General features: G+C 42.7%; 1 long non-coding RNA gene across 1 annotated transcript; it reads right to left on the minus strand.

The window, feature by feature from the left end:
• Positions 1-1,594: 1,594 nt before the first annotated feature.
• Positions 1,595-2,699, minus strand: LOC150000941 (uncharacterized). The gene is made up of 3 exons (XR_016513376.1): positions 2,492-2,699; positions 2,249-2,304; positions 1,595-1,640 (listed from the first exon to the last, which is right to left on the minus strand). It is a non-coding gene; the product is annotated as an uncharacterized LOC150000941 (long non-coding RNA).
• Between the last annotated feature and the right edge of the window lie 9,459 nt (positions 2,700-12,158).

Genomic DNA, 12,158 nt, shown 5'->3' on the forward strand with positions numbered 1-12,158 from the left:
TGTCCAGGTCCAGGGACACCTTAGGCAGTGATAGGCGGGATCTCTGCAAACCCCTGGAGGGCTGGAAGCAGGATTCTGGCATTCTGTAACACCCCGAGAGAGCAACAATCTGCCACTAGTCAATTAGAAGAGCAATCATGGGAAACCAAGTCCCCCTGACTAATGAGGTACCTGAAATTGAGATGTCACTCATAATCTCTTTCCTCCTAGACTGTCTGGACTAAAATTCTAAGGTTTTAAGAAATCATTGTCATTTTTCTAAGGGAAATCAAAACACTTGAATGTTAAGAAACAACTTGTCACCAGAGAGAAAGTTAAAAATGTGTTTTAGTATTAGCTTCTTAATGAATTTTGAAATATGCAAATCTGGTAGGAGCAGATGTGCCACAAATGGATAGCTTCCAATGTCCTGTTAAAATCTGGGATGCCTCAGAGGCATCAAAATAAAATTCTAAACACAATTTCATTCTGGCAAAGGCTGGGTAACCATGTTGATTTGGACCAAAATATTTAATTGTCTTGGGCACAGAGGATCAACGGTGTGCTCCAACTGGTGAATTCCTTCTGTGGAGATCAGATGAATCATGGGACTGTAATTAGTCGTAATTACAGCAATAGTTTCTTCTGTTCTTGTCCCTTTGCTGAGGCAGTCGTCTGTGATGGCTTTGGAATAACTTGTTCCTGAGTCTGGGAAGGGTTCCGAAAAGGAAGTTTTCCATTCAACTCTCAAATACCCTACTTACGCTTTAGGACAAAAATGGGTTGCTTTTAGAGTTACTCATTTTAAAAGATTTTTATTCCCTCCTCAAACTGAAGCACTGCATTGGGGAAGCACAGAGGCCAGCCGCAAGGTGCAAAACAACCGCATCACTGATGGACGGACACCATGCCGAAGGGGGAAACTCAATAATGACCCATGAGACCAGACTGAGGTTCATTCCCTCAGGAAGGCTGGGAATAAGAAGCTGCTGCTTATACACCAGGCCCTTTGTATGAGCAGTGTTGTCCAGATCGGGGGTGTTAATGAGGGGGGATTTACTCCCAGTATGTCTGAAGCACATCCCCTGTTGGGTACTGGTCCCACTCTTCCATCTCCCATCTTACTGCTGATTCCATTGTTTCCCTCCGCTGGGTAAGAGACTCCTTTGGCAAAAATAGTCATCACTTCATTCCTTTTGTGAGCCTATTCTCTAAAGAGATGTACTGCCACATAAGTCCTGCCAAACCTGTGGATGGAAAATTCTAGAAACATCTTACCCTGGGCAGACATACACTCCTTACCTTACTCTAGATCCTAACAAGGGCTGGACACATGGAGGATGGAGTCAGAGCACATTTTCAGCTTCTCTCGGAGCCTTCTAAAAGGAAAATATCTCGTGAGATTTTTATTCCTCAGAAGTAATAAGAATAATGAACAAGAATTACATAGTAATTACTGTGTGCCCGCCAGTCAGTCAATAGATCTTTCATGCATGCACACTACGTTGCCGCACTGTTAAGGGGACATAAAGCCGGGAAAACATTGCTGATCCAACCTTTACCCTTGTGGTGCTGACATTGCAGTGGGGAGCTGCGCGTTGGAAGCCCCACATTTGAGTTTCTTTATAGAAGGAATTAGACTTGCTTGGTCATTCTTGGAACTGGAGTTAGAGACGAGGGAGTGGAAATTAAGGGAGGTGGATGGGTTAGGCCGGTGGACCAGCAGCATCAGTAGCACCCAGGAACTAGTCCCAGATGCAAATCCCCGTGTCCCACGCCAGACCGACTGAGGCAGAAACTCGGGGTCGGCCCAGCAAGCTATGTTTCACAAACCCACCGCTGATCCTGATATTCGCCAAAGTTTCAGGACCCCTGGGTGCAACATAAGGAATAATGTTCTACACAGTGGACTTTTCAACAGCACACTGCGGTGTCACTGCGGATGGAATAGAGTGCCTGTCCTTGGACATGTGCACACAGATGGCTGGAAGAAGAAGGGAAGGACTTGGGCTTCGGCATTTCCCAAGCTTATCTAGTGATGAAATAATTTGATAATCATGACACCAATGGGAGCTTGAAAAACATAATGCACAGTTGCATTAAATAAAGAAGACTGTTGAAATGCTCCCAAATGAAATACTTGCTGCCAGAAATTGTCAAAAGTTATTTTTATACTCTATAATGTACAAAAAAATTAGAATAATAAGATTTTAATTATTAATGTGTTCATGTTAATGTTGCTGATGTAGACATCCCTTCTCCCACATACCTGGTACTATAGCAAATCAAATGATTGGTGTCTCTTTTAATCCTGGAAAATGTACTCTAGAAAAAATTGGAAGGGAGCAGAAATTAAAATTAAAATGTCCCCACCCTTTTCCATGATTTTTTCAATTCTCCCTCTTTCCCCTTTTCTCCTGTTTTCCTGGCAATGCTCCATCCTTGCCTCTGAACCCCATAGGACCCAGTGTCTTCATCTCCCTCCTCCCACTGCAACCTTCCCAATCTTTACCTGTGTTCTTGCTCCCTGGAGGCTGATGTTCAGGCCTTTCTAGTTTATCCATCTTCATCAACTCTGTGCTCATCCCCCAAAGTGCAGGGCTTCTGTCTGCTCACACATCTGTGCTGATGGGATACAACTTGCTAAGGGGTTATTGGTTCATCTCTTGAACAACCTGTTTGCTTTCTAACTGGAACCATTTAGAGCTAATGCCTGTTTGGGGGAGAGTTTTAGAAAGTTAGCCTGGGGGAGGGACACAACATGGAGATAAGTTCTTAAGGTTGGCCCCCAGAATAATTCCCTACATCAGAATTATGCAGGGTTTTGTTGAAAGTAAATTCTCTGCTTCCACCCAGATACATTGAACAGTGTCTCTGGAAATGGGCCCACAGATCTGCCTTTTTAAGTATCCCACAGGAATCCTGGGCTAACTCAAGTGTGGGAACTATGGTCAGTCCCCTCCTGACGCCTGCAGAATCATCCTTCTAAACTCAGTCAAGTTCAGGCCTGACCTGTTTAGTATTTTCCAGAGATTCTTCTCTGGAGTTCCAACTTCTTCCGGAACTGAAATTGAAGGTGAAATACAACCACTGACTTGGCGTGAATTTGATACGGGCTGCAGAAGAGACAAGATGTTCTCACTACTCTTGTGTTAACCAAGCAAAGTCTCAATCAGTTACGTCTTTGCAGTTATAAGTCTATTTGCATTTGTCAGTGTAGGAGTGGGGACAGGGTTGGGGTGGGAGGATTAAAGCATGAAGATAAGCAGACTCTACTCTGCTTTCCCCTTAACTATTACATGTGACTAGAGATCTGTTTATGGTCACTTATTGTCCCCCATGATATTTTGGCCTCATTTACAGTGGGGATTAACATGATTGAGAGGCAGCCCTCTGGGTTTCCTTTGCAATAATCTAAAAATAAACAAAGCCCAAAAGATTCATTCCTTCTTCCCATTAATCTGAAGCTAGGCAGATGGTGCCCAATTGCCAGTAAAGCTTGTCGTCGTTTTGCTAAGCACTTGCTGTTAAATTTTAAGGGACACTGTCAGGTGGTGCAGAATGAGCTGTGAGAAAGGTTACTTGGGCCCGTGGGGCAGGGAATCATGGGATGGGACTGAGTTGGTCTCCACACAATCTCCCTGAGAAGGAAGGGGTTTGGAAGGATGAGAAGGACTGGGGAGGATTCTGAAATTGCAGGCTGAAGGGAAAAGTGTGGCAGAAAGGGGTGACCTAGCAGGAAAGTGGCATTTTCCAAGGAACTTGAGGACACCCAAGTTGTCACCAACTGTTCCTTGGTTATTGCTACCTTCCTACCATCCTTACATGTTTTGTGGACGGTCAGTAAATGCTGGCTGAATGAACGGTGCAAACCCCTGATTGGTGGGAAGTTTAACTGGAATAAGGAAGAAAGGAAGAAGGATCAAAATAGGGAAAGGACATGAGCTCCCACAAAGACCTGCAAAGATGAGTGAAAGAGCCCGAGGCTGGGGGACTTGGGTTTGAGTCCTGACTCTGACATTATGTCACAGAGAAAAGTCTCATCAGTCACCAGATGGAAGAAGGTGAAAACCACATTGCTCAAGTGACCTGCTTCCTTCATCTGGGACTAGAATCCAAGACTCCAAATCTCCTAGGGCTATTTCCACAGATGTCAACAAATTTGCTCCTCTCTTGCATGCCCAGTGGATGGTTTATTGGTTTTTATAACTCAAAGTAGTTAATTCTGTTGATTTTTTTAAATGTCAAACTTAAATGGCTGGAATGGAAGATCGATAAGGTCCTTTTCAACCTCAAAATTCTGTTGTGTATTCTATTATATTTGTAAAGGGACAAGTTTGTTTTGTTTTGCTTTATTAGTACCCAAACTATTAGGGTCCTCGAATCAGCTTAACTCAGTTCTGGGTATGGAAAAATCCTGAAGGGTGTCTTCCCTAGAGAAGAATCCGTTGTGATCTGCCCACGTCTGCTCCAGGAATCAGGCATCTTGCTCTCGTGCTGGGGATGGGTAGCTTTTACCTACCTGATATCCACTCCTTTTATTCCTTTAATCATTCCTCTTAGAGAATGACCTCTCCCTCATTCTCATTTCATGTGGTTATGGTTGGACTGACCCTGCTCCCACCCGCACCCCCAGGGGTGAACACGTGGCCAGTTGGAGTATTCTACACTCTCTGGCCACAGTTTCCAAGGATGAGAATCTAAATCAAGACAGCCCAATGAGACTCAGCTTCAGGATTTTTGCCAAAACAATCAAGAATGAGGTGCCTTTCCACCAGAGTCACTGAACTATGTGAATATAAGCTTGAAGGTGCCTGAGCCTGAGAATGAAGCCAGCCCAGAGAGAAAGAAAACTGAAAAGTGGAGAGAGATGTATTACTGGTGACACTTCTGACCATTTGTCTCAAGCCAAAGCTGAAGCTGCTTTACCCCTGGACTCCTCAGTTCAATGAGCCAATGAATCCCCCTGTTTGCTAAAGTTTGTTTTAATTGGGTTTTTTCACTTGCAATGAAAAATGTCCAAACTGACACAGCCACCTCAGCACTTAGGGTAATATGCAGGGAGAAGAAAAAGGGACATTTGCAATGTACCGAGCAAATATAGCAGCAATGGTGTGTGAGCTGTTGGGCCTGGATAATCTCCTCCTGCAGGGGAGAGCAGGCTTTAGCAGCACTCCACTGTTACAGCTCCAATCCAACTGAGCAGTTTAGGCCTGACCTGCTGTCGTCATAGAGGTGACATGGCATGTATGGGTTTGGCAAAGCTGAGTCCGCGAGTTCTAGGAAGTTTGTGAAGAATGCAGATTCCCCGGCTTTATCCAGATCTACTGATTCAAAATCTAGAATTTGCTTTCTCAAAAGATTCCCAGGGTATGCATTAAAGTTTGAGGTCCACTGTCATAGTAGTGAGAAGTCAGACTTTGAAATGAGAAGTTCTGCATTTGAATGTGGCCTCTGCCCTTTACCACCTGTCCGACCTTGGGCTTGTAACTTAATTTCCTTTCAGCCTCAGTTTTCTTATCAGTAAAACTGGGATAATAATACATAGTAGGTTGTGAGGATAAATGAGATCATGTATGCATATAAAGCACTTAAGCCAGTGTTTTTATCGAAGAAGTATTCAGTAAGTATTGTTATTATTATGTTATAAAACGATAAGATCAGGGAGCAGGCCTAAGAAAACTCACAAGGAAGAGGTAAATATGTTTGAATGATGGTGCTCCCCAGAATATATGACGTGGTATGTACAGAGATTAAGACTCGAAGCTCTAGAGTCAGAACTCCTGCATCAAATTCCAAATTTACCAGCTGTGTGACCTCCTACTTGAGTGCTTTGTGCCTCAGTTTTCTCATCTGTAAAATGGACTAATGGGGGTACTTAACTCACAGTTTTTTTGGTAATGATTATTTGAGAAAATGAATGCAAAGACCATAAACAATACTTACTAGTTTTATCATGACATTTCCCCTCCTTCCAATTATAAAATGCTTTTTTTTTGCGCTTCACACCCATATTACCTTATTCTTCTTGGATCCACTTCTACAGGCTCTTACCCCTGTTATTGAATGAAGGAATCAGATGCAGAGAGATGACCTCCCATGTGTAGCTCTTGCCTTGAACTGAATTCCCCTCAAGAGGGCTCCGGCCAGAGAGTAGTGAGGCACCTGCCTTGTGCCATGAGAGCCCGGCTCTCATGCTGACTGCCGATGTGCTGGGAGAACTAACTGAACAGACTTCAAGTTGACATTTGCAAAGTGTCAAATCCCTGAGCATTTCCTTTCTGATTGCGTCCCCAGGAAACCTCAGGGCCCAATGTATTAAGAAATGATGAACAAGTTTCTATCTTTGGGCTGAAAGTCATGCTGATGGATATATTACTCTAGCCCTGTCTGCTAGATCTGGGCAGGCATTGAACATTCAAGGATCTGCTTAATGCATGGTATAAGAGAAAAAAATAATCTAGCAAGCCACACAACGAGCTTATGACTATAGGAGCGAAATGACTGTGTTTGGCTGTGCTGTCTGAGGGCGTGGAAGAGTTTGAAGAAATGTCTAAACCTGAAATACATCTTCCTCATCTATTTAGGAAAAGATGATTTCTAATGTTTTTCTTAACCTTGATTATTTAAGATTTGCAGATCCCAGAGTCTATAATATTATTCTAAGTTGCTTCTCTTGGGAAGTCTCTCGATCCCTCTGCGCTTCCAACAGTGGAAACAGGATGAGTGGCATGTGCGGGTGAAACCAGGCCATGCTGCTGAACAGCTGGCCAGCCTAAGTTATTCTCTTCTCGCTAGAAAGGGTGCAGGGTTGCATATTAATTTACAATTACTCATAAACTAGACAGCAAAGCTTCTCTTTTGTCAACACTTGGACATACAAATTAGGTAATATTGATTGGGCAATGAATCTTTCATTTCCACCTTGCCTCATGGTGCCAATCACCTTAAATGAAGCTAGATTAACATCAGAAGTGACTCACACTTGGCTAGGTATCTGAGTCTAGCCCCCACAGACGTGCCGTACTTTGGCTTCAATTTGTCAGCTGAATTCTGTTACTGACTAGTCAAGCGCAGAAGCAGAGCCCTGTAAGCCTATCTCCAGTTTATGCTGGATATGAAATTCAGTGTTTCAAAGTGATCTTTGGTTCTGACAATATGGCAGAGAAAATTTATAGAGAGACTAAATAAAAAATAGAAACAAAGTTTTATAAATTACCCTGGCATGAAAATCCCCAGGAACAAGAAATGAAGAGAAAAATCAAAGCCTGGACTGTAATGAAGAGCTGGCATTTCAGCAAAATTTCTGACCTAGATATTGACCCTATCAGCTGAAGGTTGGGGGGTTTGACACCCACTAGGGTAAAGAAGATGTGGCTTCAAGCCCTTGCCAGGTAGGGAAGCTAGAACTGAGCTTCAGCATAAAGCTGTGAGCCTTGACAAGTTGCGCTGTCCGTGGAATGACAACTCTATCAGCTCCACATTTGAATCTAGGAAAGAAGCAAGACATTTTGCCATCTGTCTAGAGAATTGGTTTAAAAGAAGAAGAAATAGTTTTATCCAAGAAACCAAAACCCCGGGTCTATGCCACATATGGATATGATATCCAAATGTATATAGCTGATAAGTTAGCACAGACTGTTCAAGCCCATTCAACCCTTGGGCTACAGTAGAAGCAATTGTAAAATTGTTTTGGGGGGGACATTTTTACAACTCAAGGCACAAAGGACTCACACAAGGAAATTAACCACCATGAGGAAGAGTCGGCAGAGGTTGCTAAAGGGCAGTTAGCTCCCTAAGGGTCAGAAATAATCTGTAAGAAGCTGTAAAATAAGAACATTTGAAATTATTAAAGACATGAAAAAAATGAATAGTATGATTAAAAAAGCAGCGGATTTTAAAGAAATACATAAAATAGAACTCATACATAGGTTAATCAACTGCTTCTCTCTGTCCAGGACTGAGTGATTTTCCAGGACACAAGATTTTCAGCACTAACACAGAGAGTCACAGGCAAACCAGGATGGTTGGTCACCCTAATTCAACTAGTAATTGAAGATATTTTTTAAAAGGGACTATTTACAAACTTATAGACAGAGTTTGGGGAACCCAACAAGGTGTGGCTTAAGCAGCACCCTGGGTCTGACAGCAATCGGGAGCCATTACTACCCCTAAACCTGAAGGGGCCAGAGGACAGCGTAGCTGCTGAAACTCAGAGAAATAAGCTCCATGCCTAACAGGGGCCCTTAAGGGAGAGAAACACATCAGTTTCCTCCTACCTTCCCTTGGAACTCCTGTTGGGGTGTCCCATTGGCTAAAAGCTGATAGCCAGTGGACAGGGGATCCCACAACCTAGTCCATGTAGGCCAGCCTCCTGAGACACACAGCAGAGTAGAGAGCAATGCAGAACCAATCTCGAGAGCCAAGTGAAGACAGACACAACACTAAATTGATCATCTGAGCCTCTGTATGTGAGACCTCCCATGTTAAAGCAGGTCATATAATATCAGAATGAGGAGCAAGAATCGCAGAGAGAAGAGTTGAGCCCAGCCATACTTGGTATTCACAGTCAGTGTGACTTTGAGAAAGTTTCTCTCTTTATATCAAACTGCTTATCTGTTAATTAATTATCAAGTCTTTCTAGAACAGAAGTCTCAAACTGGCCATCCACAGATTAGATTTTGTTTCAGATACATATTGTTTGGCCTTTACAAAAATTTAAAATAAATCAGAATGACCTAGCAAAATTGAAAAAAATCAAGAGAATTCACCTGAAAATCTGGATTTCTAGCTTTCTTTGTGTTACTGTGTGGCAGTAATTGCCTAAAGAAACCAATTTAGGCAGCGTGCCATACTCCCAATTCCCCAGGGCCCTACCTGGCCTACTTCCCTCATTTATATTATGTGACTGCTCCCAATAGGAATTTTAATTTGCAACCCTTGAAAGAGCTCATTCAGCTTTCAGCTTTAACAATCTGTGAAATTTAAGGCATACTATATTTTTTTGCATATGAACGTAGACCTTTTGAATTTTCTAGTCTAGGTAGATTGGGAAGTTGGCAGGTGTTAATTTTTGCATATCTTCCTTTACATCTTAAACACAGCACATAGGCAGTTTTATGAAGCATATGGTTTTCTGTGTGCATAACTACACTTTGTTGATTTTTTCTTTTCCTAAGTTCTCCAAAAGCCCAGTAGAATAAACATAAGCTGCCATTTGGAAAGCATTCTGAGGAAGAAACCAGCCGGGGCTGAAAAAGTGAAGGGATCCAAAGAGCCACCAAGTGACCGTATTTGGGGTACAAGGCTCCAGGGTTCATAAAGACCACAATTCGTCTTCTCCCCCTTTGCGTGCTATCTGCTGGGCATGGGTGTGAAACAGTTCATGGGTGGGATGGCCTTGTTTCTTTGGCTTGTGGTGGAGAATGGAGCAAAAAGGTGAATTTGTCCTCTCAATGGGAAAAGTTTAAATGGGAATACCAGAAACATTTTACTGAATCATGGGCCCTGGGTTTTCCATCTCCTGCCAACAGCCATGGCAGGAGGTCACAGCAAGGAGACTCTTTCCCAGGCTCAGGGGAAAGATAAATCTGAAAAGGAGTTTTACTTCGGAGACCAGTCTTGCTAAAGAAATACTAACAGTGAGCTTGCAAGGCCAGGGAACTTTGACGTAGGTGGCATCAGTAGGAATTGCACTTATGTTCCCAGAGGGACAGAGAAACTGGCACTGTCTAGCCAGCATTTGGTACCGAAACCGACTGCTTGCCCGGCTCCTCAAAGTCTTCCCCTTCAGCCTTCTCTCAACACTCACATTGTACATTGTTTCAGCCACTACTGGAAAATCATTAGGCCAAAAGATGAAAGTGTGGAAAGAGAAGCTCCCAACTCCTTTTCTAGAGTAAGCAAGGATTGTGGGTTGAATAGATGCTCCTTGACTTACAATGGGGTTACATCTCAATAACCCATTATATAGTAAGTTGAAGATAACCTAAATCAGAAATGCATCTAATACACATAATCTACTGAACAGCATAGCTTAGCTCAGCCGACCTTGAATGTGCCCAGAGCACAATGTTCCGAAAGCCCAGGCAGCACAGTGCACCGTGAATAGTGGCTGTTTGCTCTTGTGACTGTGTGCACTGACGGGGCCAGGCCTCCGGCACCACGGGCGAGTGTCGTGCTGCACGTTTCTAGCCCAGAAAGAGATAAAAATTCAACCAAAGTGGAACATTTCTGAGAATAACAAGGCTCCTATTAGCAGTTATGCCAGGACAATAGGTATAAATCAGGACTGCTCTGGGAAAACAGAGATGTGTGATTAGCCCACAGTGGGATGAGAAAGACATGGCTTTTGAAGAACTGAGAGAATCAGAGTCTGACTAGTCTAAGGGGTGTGTGTGTGTGTGTGAGAGAGAGAGAGAGAGAGAGAGAGAGAGAGAGATGGAGGGAGGTGGAGTAGTGAGAGATGAAGCTGGAAAGGTAATTGCAATGTCAGGTTCTGCAGGTGTAAAATGTTTCTTACCTTTAGAATTAACCGTGAATGGTAAATGTTATTGCTAGCCTGCTTAGCATTCATTTCTCCTCTTTTCTAACAAAAGTCATTCCCCATGTAACCACATACTTCAGGAGAAGCTGACCCAATGACAGTGGTGGGTCTGATTAATCTAAGGGTCATCTCTCTCCCTTATTTCATGGGACACATGACCCCACTCTAGTCAGTGGTACATTAGGGGAATCTAGCAGAAAATCACAAGAAGGTATTGTCATGCCTTGATGTCATGTCTGTAATTGCTATACCATTTTAATTCCAACTCTGAGGTTGATGCAATAATGGATGGCAGAAGGAAGAAATTAAAAAAAAAAAAAAGGGCTGGAATCTAGATGTCTTTGTGAGTTACTAAATAACCAATCTCTTCCCTGCCTCTTGATGTTATCAAATATGAAGTGATATTTGTTTTATTAAGTCCTTTTGAGTTGGGATTTTCTGTTACGTGGATCTAATAATGCTCAGATATACCACGAAGCTTAAGAATGTGAAGTAATGGCCTTGACTATGTGAGAACTGGAGGAAGTGTGACCTGCATGTCACTTACTATCACTCACTTGTTTGACAATTATAGCTGCTATTTATTTTACCTTGTACTGGTGTTTTCTATGTGATTTTTTTGAACATCCAACTAGTCTGGAAACTTTTTGAATCAAGGACAGAGATAAACCTTTTTCATCTTTATAGCCCCACAACCCTTTATATAATCCACAAATTTTTGTCAATTATTAACCCCATCTTTATTCCACCCACATAGATTCTTTCAGAGGATGACCAAAATGCTATCTCTATTTGGAGGTAATAATTAGTCTCATCTTCATTGGCTTCCTCTTGAATGTGGAGGGAATTGCTGGATGAATGAGCAGGAACACGGTGGCTATGTGGCCTTTTGCCCCTGAGTACTACTTGGAGACCAGCCTGGCATGGAAATGACCAGATGTTTGAAGCTGAGCCACTGTTGAGTGAAATAAATAATTTTCTTTCATACTTCCCATCTGCACAGACGGTTTCTGCATTCAAAACCACTGGTGCCTATAATCTCACATGGCAGCAATTGATCTCTTAACCTCGTTCCTTCCTAAACTTGGAGTTGGAAGGCCCTGGAAGTCCAATTAGGCCACATGGGTGTGTGTACATTAGTGTCCATCTGTTACACGCATTCTTGGAAGCAGTGTCTCAACTCAAATTACTGCCCAGGCACACAGGTACTCCTGGACTTGACGGAGTCACCTACAGAACATGAGCAATGGCCAGGTATAGGCAACAAGAAGGGAAGCAGGGAGTTAGTAGGCATCTCTGAGTGAGCTGAAGAAAGATGATGGTCCAAAGTGGGGTGTACCGAAAATGGACTAACCTTACAAGTTATTTGAAGTAGGATCAGTGTCTCTCTCAATTTCTCTGTCCCTCTCTCTCCTTTCTTTTTCTTTTGACATTGCTTATTTTCCTGAGTATATGAGTAATGTATGCCCTTTGTGAAAATTTTGAGAAATGGAGGAATGTATTAGAAGGAAATAAAAATCACCCATATACTTATCCCCTAATATTTCAGTATACATCCATACAGATTTTTTCCTGGCTATGTGATCATTTATTTAGTCAACATTCCCAAAAGTTTTTTACACACTCTATGTGT

The sequence above is a fragment of the Furipterus horrens genome, unplaced genomic scaffold (genome assembly GCF_987537825.1).
Source record: "Furipterus horrens unplaced genomic scaffold, mFurHor1.1.pri manual_scaffold_10, whole genome shotgun sequence".
Classification (NCBI taxonomy): domain Eukaryota; kingdom Metazoa; phylum Chordata; class Mammalia; order Chiroptera; family Furipteridae; genus Furipterus; species Furipterus horrens.